Below are 11,874 nucleotides of genomic sequence, written 5' to 3' on the forward strand. Positions count from 1 at the left end.
GACTGTCACCTCGCTGTGATGACCACCCCCCCCACCCCCACCCCCCACCCCCACCCACCCCTCCACCGACGCCCCACCCCCTACCACGGCCCCCGCTCCTCAAAAGGCGGACTGTCTCCTCCGGCTGCCTCTGGCTCCACTCTCCCCCCGAGGGCCGATGGTTTCGGGGGCGACCGCAGCGCTGGGGTAGTGTGAATGAATATACATGCCTGCGTTCTTGGGGACTGCATGAGGCCTCAATCGTCTCTCATTGTGCGTCCTCTTCCGAGGCTCACTCCACAGAGCAAGGCCTCATCTTCACAACAATGCCTTTTAAAAGCCCCCAGTGCCACTCCAAGCACCGGGACATGAAAGGGGGGCCTTTTTCGCTCTGAGGATGGTGTTTTAAAGGAGGGATGGGGCACGTTGGCAGGAGGCAACTAGTGGCTATTCATGCAGAAACAGGCAGCAGGGAGAGGAGAGAGAGGAGAGAGAAGAGAGAGAGAAGGGAGAGAGAGATAGAGAAAGAGAAAACTAGACCTTGGAAGTCACAGAGGTGGCAATGGCCCTGGAAGAAAGGCCACATAACAAGGATGGCTGCTGCTAGGAAACCCTGGTCGGAGGCATGCTGCTGGCAGGCTCCCAGAGCCAGGAACATCAATGGGCTCCTCCAATCCCTATTAAGAGTGTGAAATGATAGAGATATACATGAGAAAAAGGCTGTAAGGAAGGCAGGGGGAAAAACAGAGTTAAAAAGAAAAGGCCACACTGCCAAATGGGCTGTTATTTGTTGTAGAGACAAGGGAGGAGAGAAAAAGGAAGCTAAATTGATTGATTGGCTTGTATTTGGGGGGAAATATGAGCTGATGTTTCAGGCTTTGTTTTGGGGCTTGGGGTTATTTCCCTTTCTGAGAGGGCACTTGCTTTGAGTTGCGGAAGCTGTGGGTTAGCTGCTATATCATCATGATATCACTTTATAATAACTTTCATCAATGCATTTTAAAAGAGTATATTATATATACATTATTACATAATAATGTACAAATGATAATGTATTCTCTTGGAAGATCAATCAATTAATTCATGAGTGTGGTTGACATCAGTTGAGTTCAAGTGTGGTTGAAATCAGTAGATAAACAGTGAAATGTTGTGGAACACACACACAGTGCTGTACTTCTAACAGTGAGTGTTCAGCCTGCAGAATGAGCTCTCTGTGGAGAGGAGGAAGTGTCTCTGTGGGGTGTGGTCCCCCCGAACAGCTGGAGTAACACACATAGACATGGGACCTGATGGGATACTTTAGATTAGCAGAGCACAGTACAGAGCCAGAGCTACAGCACAGCCAACACAGCCTACAGGGGCCTGAACTTCAAAGTCTAGACTAAAGTAGTCATTTAAGAGAAATGAGCGGCCAGAGCAGCCAAAAATATTCGGATCACGATGAGGTTGACATTTTCAACTAGCCTCTAAGCTTGAAATAGAGAGGATGGAATATGAGTCAAAAAATATGATGTGCTGGAAACTGTCAATGGAAAATGTAATTGACTTAAGGCAGAAGTGGCTGATGCTGAGTATACAGCAGTCATAACAGTAAAGCTTGTATCATTTCATACAGGATTATCACCCCTTTGTCACTCTCTTAGCTAGAATAGCCCTCTCCTGAAGAGAACATTTCAAACATGGACGAAAAAACCACCACCAACCAAGCACCATCTCTGGGTCTTTATTTAGTTTTTCTTTCTTTCTTTCTCTCTTTCTTTCTCACTCCCTCATTTCACCCCAGTCCCTCCACAACCCTCCACCTTGGGCCATTCTTGAATTCCTTTCATAGATTCCCATCCCTTTTTGGAGGACCCTGGGCACTGCCTCTCCTCTCCTCTCCTCTCCTCTCCTCTCCTCTCCTCTCCTCTCTTCTACGGGCAGAGCGGAGTGGGACAGAGCAGCGCTATGTGGCAGAGTCGCCACAGTCTCCTCTATAGATACTAATCCCTCCAACACTGGGAGCACATTGTGTCCAGCAGCCCAGGAGAGAGGGAGGTCAGTGGAATGCTGAGGCCCAAAAGCAGGGGAGGGAAAGAAAGAGAGAGAGAGAGAGTGAGAGAGCAAGAGGAGGAGAGTGAAAGAGAATGAGAGTGAAAGAGAATGAGAGTGAAAGAGAGAAAGAGAGAGAGAGAGCAATAATGAAAGAGAGAGAAACGGGGGAGAAAAAAGCAAGTATAATGGGGAGAAAGTAGAAAAGGAAGGTAGAAAGAAGGGGAATCGGAGGAGAGAGAAAAAAAGTCAAACCGGCAAATGAGAACAGCTGAAAAAGGGGATTATGCCACAATATCCGACTGCATGGAGGAGGTCAGGAGAATTAAGGCCTGGGAGCAGCTTGCTCAGTGTGCGGACGGATAAAAGGGGGCCCTGGGCTGAATGGGTGCAGTTCAAGTGCGGACGCTTCGGGCAGGCTGCTCCCTCGATTCTTTTAGGGGCAGGCATCACTTTCATGTGTGGGTACACATTGTTGGGGGGATACATGGAAACGTGCATCGGTAATAGGCCACAGGCAGAATGAGCCTTGTTCCATTCAGATTATTGTAGGAGGAGGTGGTTAGGGGGAGGTTGGGGGAGGTGGGGTACTCTCTTCTTCTCCAATTGGTCCAACCACCACACCACACCACACCACACACCCTCACCCCACCTCCTCTCTCTATCTTCAGGAGAAAGGACTATGTCATCAGAGAGGGCCATGCAGAGATACACTACAGCTGCAGATGGAACACTCAAAAAAGCATTGATGCGATCATAGTAGTACTACTACGACTATACCAACTCATGGAGAATAACCTAACTGGGTGGCCAGCTTCTGGTGTGTCAAAGTGTGTTCAACTGATTTCAGATGTTATAATGACAACCGGTACCTGGAACAACCAGTAGAGAACCAAACCAGGCCTTAGCTGATGGTGAGTTACTATGTGAGAGGGAGTCTAGGTGGTACATAGCCGTAAGCCCACGTCCAGGAAGTGGCCTCATGACCCTCCTCTCCATCAACGCTCCTCCTCCCAAGACCCTCGGGGTGACGACGTAATAGCTGCCGTTGGCTCCACAGAAGCCCTCTTCCTTCCTCAGTCACCATTCAGTTAACAGCAGAAAGAGAGAGAGATTGAGAGAGAGAGAGAGAGAGAGAGAGAGATTGAGAGAGAGAGAGAGAGAGAGATTGAGAGAGAGAGAGAGAGAGAGAGAGAGAGAGAGCAGAGCTAAATATAACACTCTCCCTTCCCTTCCCTCGCTCCCTCAGGCGTGCAGGCAGGGCCCATCCTAACACACACTTCCAGAAAAGGAAGTGGGCAGCTTTCTGTTTTACATTGTGAGACGTCAGGGTATAAACAACATGGGTGTCTCTGTGTCGTCGTAGGGTGTTTTATCCTATAGAGGTCTGGTCCTGATAGATTAATCATCTCTGAGGTGAACAGGGTTGCTCATATACTCTACGTCAAAGTCGTGACCAACTAATTTCCCCTTGAGGATGAAGTAATCTATCTATCTATCTATCTATCTATCTATCTATCTACAGCTCCTATGTATCTATATATCTATGTATCTATCTATCATAACTATCTTTTTATCATAACTATCTTTTTATCATAGGTGGAGTTAGGCACTGCAGCAAGCTGGGAAGCCATCAATGCAATACTGTTCAGAGGAAGCTACATTTCAGATGAGATTCTCTAGGTCTAGGACTAGGATGAGGCTGTCCAGGGCACTAGTCCAAGGAGGAAAATGAAGAACACAGACTGCTTTACAAGTTGTTTGGCTTCAAAATTATTTTAAAAATAAATCTTTGTTTTATTATGGACAGTAGATTTAAGACTACCGACTGAAGCCAATCAATTCCTAAAGTCACAATATTGTGACCTATCATATGGCAGGTAAGAGAGAGATCCCATTGTGTACCATTTCACAGTATAGGAGTAAGAATGTGACGTAGGCTTCAACAAGATCAATGCAATAAACATGTCTGCGGCATTAGAGTTCAGAGTGGACTTTATAAGATAAGGAGCAATTCTTCAACACTGAAAAGGATAATAATCTCCTATTTAAGAGAATGGAATCGCTGTATCAAATAACATTTCAATTCTTTGTCTTTAACTTGGTCTTTTCTACACACGGTGAGAGACTGGCCTCGCGGGGAATGGCAATTGTTAGTAGCTTGGAAGTGGGCATTTGTTGCAGTGGGGATATGGAGGTATGCAACCCCCCACCACACATGTTAGGAGTCCATTACACGGGGGGTCAAAGGTTACAATTTTGTTTCCTGTTCACATAGAACATGATTTCATCTGTTTTGAAGTACCGGCATGCCTTACTTCCAACAATAGCGTCCTTTCATTGGAGTTCGAGTTTTTTCTGCTTCTGCTGCAGATACAGGGGTGTGTGTCTGTGTGTGTGTGTGTGTGTGTGTGTGTGTGTGTGTGTGTGTGTGTGTGTGTGTGTGTGTGTGTGTTTGAATGTGTGAGTGCGTGTATGTGTGTGTGTGTGTGTGTGTGTTTGCATGTGTGTGTGCGTGCGTGCGTGCGTGTATGTGTGTGTGTATGTGTGTGTATTTCCCCTCATGATTACACTCTAATTTGACACTGAAGGCTAATGTGTTCCATAAGTAGCCCCTCTGTCTTTGCTGCCCAGTTTGACATGGAATGTTATCAGTTAGAGCGAACCATGTCTAAAATGTATCCCTTGGTTTGGCAGGAGAATTGTATACAGATATCTGTCACTGTGAGTCATGCTTCAAACATCCAAATAGAAGCACATCCATATTTTACAATGAATAGGAAGACGTGTATAAAGAACAAATTACGAACTTGTTGATGATATAAAAAGTCAATTAGGGACTATCATGACACACACACACGCAACACACACGCACACACACACGCCAGAAAACTCCATATTGTCTTGAGGTCAGTGATACAGTACAGTACCTCCATTGAAGTCCTAACAGACGTAGCCTCACCAGAGCTGCAAGCCCTCACACATGTAGGCCATTACAGCGCCTGTTAACTGGGTCCCTCTCCACTTTATTGGCTTTCATAAACCTGATTGCTGCACAGAGTAATTGATCATTAAAACCCATTTTGGCTATTGAATAACAGGGACAATACCCTCATTCCCCAGAAACTACCAGTCACTGTTTTGAATAACTTGAAACAGGCAACTGAAAAGAAAAAAAACATCTGCTTTACCCTCATCCTATATGCCACACCACGGTCTACGATTCCTACCCTGACCCTTCATTCAGCCAACTATTAACTAACTCTACAAAACAGGTCTGGTGTGCATTCTAGGAAAGCATCATTCATCCATTGAAATTTGATCATGCATATCCTAAGATGAGTCATTGGGTTTTGAGTTATTCAGAGCTGGTATAAAAACTTCAACTAACATCTTGTATATGGAAAACGCTAGCTAGCTAGATAGCCACAATAAACGATGCTGACTTCCTACTATAACCCTGCAGAGCCATGGTGCTCATTTCTGTCAGGCAGTTCCTCAGACGCCCTCCTAGGCTCTGTTCTAGACTGTTCTGTTACAGAGGGGATCATTAGGACCCGTTATGAAACAGGAACACTGTAGGCTTAAGTGTAATTAAGTGTGGAATTTACAACATACATTGTGGCCTTCTGCTTTCCCCTTTTAATTGCCTCATAATTAAAATAACATTAACTATCTGGTTCTGGGGCTAATTCATGTCAATATGTTGAATGAAGCCACTGGGAAACAATATGACTATGAATATGCATATTTGTATGACAAAATTGCTGTCATGTATGTAATATAAGGTTTTTGTATTCAGACTGTCATTATGAATGCTGAGAATGGGTTATCTTTTTGTCTCTTTCCGACACATACCTTCTGTAATGCCCAGAGAGAGAGAGAGAGAGAGAGAGAGAGAGAGAGAGAGAGAGAGAGAGAGAGAGAGAGACACACACAGACAGACAGAGGCAAAACAAAAAACGTGAGAATGGAATTAGATGGTAAATAGCTGAGACTTGACAGATCTGTTATGATTGTGTTTTGATTGACACCTCTGCTTCCTCTGTTATCTGCCCCCGTGTACCCAGGCATTTCAAACATCCACCCCTTCCTCCCTGTGAGCAGACATCTGTGTTGCCTGAAACCTCTCAGCTGCCTTTGAAACACCTTTCAGCAGCAACAGCCCTATGGCAAGTAGCTTAACCACTGTCCTTTTAACATGTCATAAACGGCTTTACAGCGCTGTTGGAACTGCTCAAGCATCTCGGAAATGCTTCTTACTGGGCTTTACAGTGCTGGTTTCAGAGATAACTCCCTCCCTCCCTCTCTCAGGCTCTGACAGAGAGATAACACTGGTCCTCATATGAATGGATGCATACAGTACAGTACATACATGTTTTTGTAAGCTCCTCTAAGACCCCTGTAGTCTACCAGCCATGCTGTCTGTAATGCATATAACTCCCTGTGTTGTGATCAATGTGATGGAATGCTGTTATTGTTTGATAGGACACACAAGAGGAATTTTAGGGTGTAAATGATTCGTTGATCTGATCGAATCACTGGCATCACTATCATTGTCATTATCACGGGTTATCACTATAGCCCATTATCGCAAGGGTATGCAGGTCAGCATGCATAACTGCACATGTGTGTACCTGCATTGATCTCCCAGTGATGCCTCCCACAACACTGCAACACACCAGCCGTTCTACTAAATACTTGCACATTGTCAGACATGCCACCTCACCTTTGGAACGCAGACTGAATCAAAACACTAAGCTGGCTCTTTCTTTGTATGCCTGCGAGCTGTCAACTAAACATCCGGAAACATTTTTTCAGCACTACCTTAAAAGTTAACTCAAAGTCAGAATTGTTATTTGCTGCTTGAGTTGAACAGCACATATGTGACATATGCATGCATGAAATGTCAAAAGGCTTTGGAAAAAAATACAAACAGACCTTTGAAACCAAAGGTTTCAATGCAAAGGTTTCTTATGGCAGGCAGGATGTGCATATATGGAGTTCCTCCTAGTTTAACTATTTCATTCCATTCACCCTGTTAACATGCATAAACGTGCAGTGTTTCACCATACTCTTTGTTCTTGTTGCATGAAAGTTACACAGGGATAGATTAATGGATATAGTTGCACAGTTACCAAATAAACAGCATCACTGTTTTTTGGACACACAAACACACATGCATGCCTGTACACACACTGATAGCGTACAGACACACACACTCATTCACCCACATACAGCACATCCACCCACCCACCCACCCACCTACCCAACCAACCACACACACACACACACACACACACACACACACACACACACACACACACACACACACACACACACACACACACACACACACACATACACGATAAAGCAGGAACAACTTCAAGGGAGTTGGTGTGACTTGAGTGGGTGTAGTTTCTACACAGTCATTAGGGTGTGTCTACGTTGCACTATAGGACACATACTGTACGTACTGTACTGTCACCGTGTGTAAGTACTGTACAGTATCTGCAAGATTAACATTCACTTAAGATAAAAGTGCCACTGGGAAACATAGCATCCTAAGAAGTCTCCTTGGCTATCTATGATACGTTCAGTTTAATTCATAACACTGGGATGTGGAGAGTTCAAACGAAACTGTGGGAATGTGTTATTGTTAATGTGTAATTCCTCCCTGAATGTGAGTCATTACCATTCCAGTATGACTCAAGAGAAAAGATCGATGGGAGGAGGACAGGGATGAGTGATGATCTGAAGCACAGTCCCTTGTACCGACTGATTCCAAACACTTCACAAAGATAGATGGTTTCTCTCCCATTGACTTTTTAACTGTTTTACATCAGATGGGCTCATCAGAACACAAATGCCTTTTTCTGAGGTGGGTCTCGAGAAAAAAAAAAAAAATCTAAACTTTAGGTCAACTTTTAATTTTTGGTTTTATTTCAGATGGGCAGATCAGAACGTGAATGTCCTGTTCTGAGGCGGGTATATGATACGATACAACTTGTAGGCAATGAGTTAAGGTCTACAGTGGAACCTCATACATGGACAACCAACATACGGACAATTGACACACGGGGCCCGAGACAGAAGTCATTAGGTCTCCCAGCTAACCCTGACCCCGGGACCAAAGGAGACCAGGCACAGCTACACATGTGGGACTGCTCTCGCTCCTGTCACACACACGTCCATCCGGACACAATCAGACCTGAATCAGGGGGGTAATTTCTCTCGGCCCCCTGGGTTCAAAGCTAAACAAGCAGGAGCTCCAAAGCTCGGGTTACACATCTTTTAACTACCGCAATCTGAGGCTTTAACAGCTCAGATGGGTTACAGGTTGGGAATGAAACCCCCAATAGCTCTCTAGGAATGTCAACAATAGCAATTGGCATGTTTGAGGGACTGAGTGGGCAACATATCTGCTGAGTATGTTTGGTTGATTTCTCAATTCACACAAATTAGTCAACCAAAGGTATAACTGTGGTTTTACAAAGTAGTTGTTGGCTGAATAAAAAACATTAATCAGATGTATGACGTTTTTATGTGGTTATTGTTGGTTGACTCAGAACAATGCTTCGAGAATGAGATCCAATGAGCCATAATAGAAGCGTATGTCTGTCTGCAGGCCTCCATACACAGTGAAACCCTGGCTCTCTCTCTGGTGTTTTTGGCCCAAGTGGTGCAGCACGAGCCCTGGCACAGTCCCCCCCCCCCCCCCCCGGCCCCCCAACCCCCCTGTCCCCCCCGTCCCCTCCCGGCAAGGCCTGTGCTGCCACGAGCTGAGCCTTGGATGCACTCGTCCACCAGCTCCTGCTCCACCCAGCTCCAGGAATGCCCTGACACACTACCACTGGAAGAGGAGAGGAGAGGAGAGGAGAGGAGAGGAGAGGAGAGGAGAGGAGAGGAGAGGAGAGGAGAGGGGGAGGGGAAGAGGAGAGGAGAGGGGAGGGGAGGGGAGCGAGGGGAGGGGAGAGGAGCAGGGTGAGGAGAGGAGAGGAGAGGAGAGGAGAGGAGAGGAGAGGAGAGGAGAGGAGAGGGGGAGGGGAAGAGGAGAGGAGAGGGGAGGGGAGGGGAGCGAGGGGAGGGGAGAGGAGCAGGGTGAGGAGAGGAGAGGAGAGGAGAGGAGAGGAGAGGAGAGGAGAGGAGAGGAGAGGAGAGGAGAGGGAGAGGGGAAGAGGAGAGGAGAGGGGAGGGGAGAGGAGCAGGGCGAGGAGAGGAGAGGAGGGGAGGGGGGGGGAGGGAGTGGAGGGGGGGGGAGGTGCACTATATTGGTAGTTGTTGAATTTTGGTAAAAAAAAAAGGATAATTTTATTATAATCTGTAATCATGTAGATTTCTTCACATAAACACCTCACTAATATCTAATAAACCACAACCCCCCCCCCCCAATACAAACCAGATAGCCATCCCTTCTACCTCTAATGAAAGCTTTGTCTCGTTTGATGTTTTGTGGGGTTATAGAAGGGAGTCGGGGGGACGCACACACACACACACACACACACGCACGCACGCACGCACGCACACACACACACACACACACACACACACACACACACACACACACACACACACACACGGCTCTGCTCTGCAGCCAAAAGAAAGAGCCTCCTCCACCTCCTTCTTCTTCTTCTTTTTTTTTTTTTTACAAGTCAACTTGTGCTATTTGTTTCTGTGCATTGTGCTGGGGCCGGGGCTGAAAGCGTTACGTAAGTGCACTGTGCTCTGTTCTGGCATGAGAGGAGAGGAGAGGCAGAGGCAGAGCGCTGAATTACAGCGGCAGATGGCAGAGCCTCCATTCAGAGCCGCGCTGTGCCAGCATTCCAGGCCACATGCCCCTCGCACCACACAAAGGCCCCAGGAAGTGGCCATGAATGCCCCCCCAGTGGGGCGCGCGGAGCCCCCCAGCCCCAATCCATGCTATCAATCACACATACTTGTTGATGCCCGGCCGTGCTGCTGCAGTTGCCTGCCTGCCTCTCGCCCGCCTGCCTGCCTGTCTGTTTACCCGCCTCTTTCACTGGGACCTGAAACTTGCCTCTCGCTCTTTTGTTCAGAATGTGTGTGTGTATGTGTGTGTGTATGTGTGTGTGTGTGTGTGTGTGTGTGTGTGTGTGTGTGCGTGTGTGTGTGTGTGTTTGTGTGTGTGTGTTTAATGTGTTTGATGTTATTGACAATTGAAATTATGAATCTTGCAGGTGTCATTTTCAATAATCTAACATATTGAAATAGCAAGTTCATGAGTACAAATGTACAGATATCATGTTTTTTTTTAAACGCTATCAACAAGATTGGAAATATTTAAGTTTAAGTTAGATGTTTATGATAGATGTTGTTTATTTTGGCATAAGGAAGGTAATCAGAGAACGCTGTGGTGTTGAGGTGCTTGATTGAAGTGGTAAAAATAAACGTTCACTTGATTGACCTTCACCCCAAATCACTTCCTTGTGGCTTTTTGAGTGTCACAGGGTCAGAGGTCATATTTCTAATGTGAACAGGAGGAGATGAATGACCCAGGCTGGCACATGTTGAATATCAATGCAGGAAGACTATTAGCATGCCAGATGAGACCACAATGTGTTAACTTATTGGTGAGAGCTATAACTACAGAAGGACACGATTTGATCATGCTCTCTGTGGCTAGAACATTACCTTACATAAACAAGTTCAGTCAATGCCAGGTAAGGGGAACGGGACAACACTGAACCATACACAACAGATTAAAGATAAGCAGCCCAGGGTCATGCAGTAACAAGTCTCATTCTGGAGTCCATAAGGCACCAACCCACCTCCATTGCTTTGCCCCACTATCCACTGTTCCCTATCATCAATAGATCCCACTCATCCCCATTCAAAGCCACTTGTAGTCATCAATACAGAGAGGAAACCCCACCATGACTGTGCCACTGATGATCTGACATAGTCATACCCATAGTGCACCCTCACTCACTCCCTAACCCCGCCAACATCTCCCTCTGCAGCTGTCTGTTTGCACAAAGCCCCGCCTGTTAGATAAGGAACAGCCAGCTGGACACAAATGTACCCCTCCCCACACACACACCCACACCCACACACACACCCACACACACACCCTCTCCTCTCGCCTCCCCCCTTTCTCCCCCCTTCTCACATCCCTCTACCCCTCGCCTCCCTCTCTCTGTCCCCTCCACTCATTACCTAGCACATGCCACACTACTTGCCAAGTGGGCAGCTGTCGGCCTGGGTGGCGGAGAGTGATAGCTCTCGCCCGCCCCGCTGCCCGCTTCCCCCGTTCACTCGCTTGCGAGGGGGGCTACAGAGTTGAGTTGGGTTCCTTCTCTTCTCTTCTTCTATTCTCTCTATCACCCCCTTTCAGCTTTTGTTTTGCTAACACAAACCACAGGCTTAGAAAAGGGGAGCCAGCCGGACACATAAATGAGAATATCAGAGTCATAATGTAATCCTCAGAAGAACCGTAAAAAGCTGCCACACACAGAACAAGATGGCCACCGTCTGAGCCTGGAGGGCCGTACTTGGGACAATTATTCACTTTAGTTGGGAGTTGTGAGGTGAGAACGGCACAGACAGACAGTGTTAGCCCTGTTATAAATGGTAAACCGGGTACCTGTTAACAGAACACATATATGGCTAATCTTCATTTTCAACACGATGAGAAAATCCCATTTTAACTCAGTAAAGCTTTCGGTGTTCTCTTTGATGTTGTCTGAGAATGTTTTAATCACACCGCTATAAAAGTGATTTAATACATTAACAAGTACCTGCCATATAATATATACTAGACAAGAGCCCTGAGAGAGACAGACCACATAAAATGAGCGTGGTGTGATTGGTTATTCCTACTGCTCCGTGCCGGCGTCTTGTTTA

This window comes from Argentina silus, assembly GCF_951799395.1.
Source record: "Argentina silus genome assembly, chromosome: 3".
NCBI classification, from domain to species: Eukaryota; Metazoa; Chordata; class Actinopteri; order Argentiniformes; family Argentinidae; genus Argentina; species Argentina silus.